Source organism: Artemia franciscana, chromosome 1 (genome assembly GCF_032884065.1).
Source record: "Artemia franciscana chromosome 1, ASM3288406v1, whole genome shotgun sequence".
Lineage (NCBI taxonomy): Eukaryota > Metazoa > Arthropoda > Branchiopoda > Anostraca > Artemiidae > Artemia > Artemia franciscana.
In genome coordinates this window covers 12,992,226-12,993,342 of record NC_088863.1, presented here as the reverse complement: position 1 = coordinate 12,993,342, position 1,117 = coordinate 12,992,226, and positions in this window count along the sequence as shown.

Genomic DNA, 1,117 nt, shown 5'->3' with positions numbered 1-1,117 from the left:
TGGGTGCTAAGCCGTCCAATTCTAGGGCTTCAATCCAGGCCCCTTTTCGCTCTAGCTTCTGTTTTTTTGAAGCTCTTGATACGTTTGATCATGATCGGCTACAGTTAATAAAAAAAAAACTTTCCGAAAGGACCTTTTTTATACAATCCTAATAAGGGTTCTCACTCAATCAGATTATCTGTGTTGGCTTTTTCTACAATTAGCCATGGCTTGATGCCCACAATTACTTGATTATAATTCAATTTAATTTAATAGTTGAAAAAAAAACTCTGAAAAAGAGCATAAGAATAAGGCACGTACACAAGAATATTCTTTTTGGGGGTGGGGGGCCAAAACCTTCGAAACAGCAGATTTAAAGTAGCATTTTTTTTATTTAGTAACTAAATAAATGCAAAAAGCACGTATATCGGAAAATACAGATTTAATTTTATCTGTAGTATTGTAGCGGATGGGGGGAAGGAGACTTAAGCCTCAAAAGTACGTCTTAGGCTCAGGTTATGTTCATAGCGATTTAGTTCTGTGGTGGGTAGTTCTTCTATTACGAAAACGTCGATTTTAATGAAAAATGATAGTTTCCAAAATTGATCTATTAAAAGCTGTAGTTTATCCTGAAAAGGGGGATAAACACCCCAATATCAAGGATAATTCTATTTTGCTGTGGAAAACAAACTCCTCTTTACAAAAAAAAAAAAATAACAGTGCAGTCGCTAATTACTTCGAAGAGGGTGAAAAGTTAGACAAAAAATGGGCAGTGACTTGACCGTATAATTGCAAGCTGTAAAATCCCAAAAAAGGCTTCACACATGTATCTAGATTCTTAATAAATGTCTTACTTCTGCCAGAAATCCGAAGAAACCATAGGGAAATTAAACATTTGACAAAATTTGAGGGGGGGCGAAGGCCCCCCCCCCCTGCGTACGTGCCAGATAAGAATTTCTGATGGAATGAGCTCTATTCGAAGTTCCTACGACCGGCCTTTCTATGAGAATTGCTTCTAGAAAAAAGAATCATACGTTGAAGGTCTGTGGCTTCGGGCAAACGGGAAAGTGTTTACCGTTTTACCACCACTTTTACCGTTTATCACCACGGGCAAACAGTAAAGTGTTGTCTCTGATTT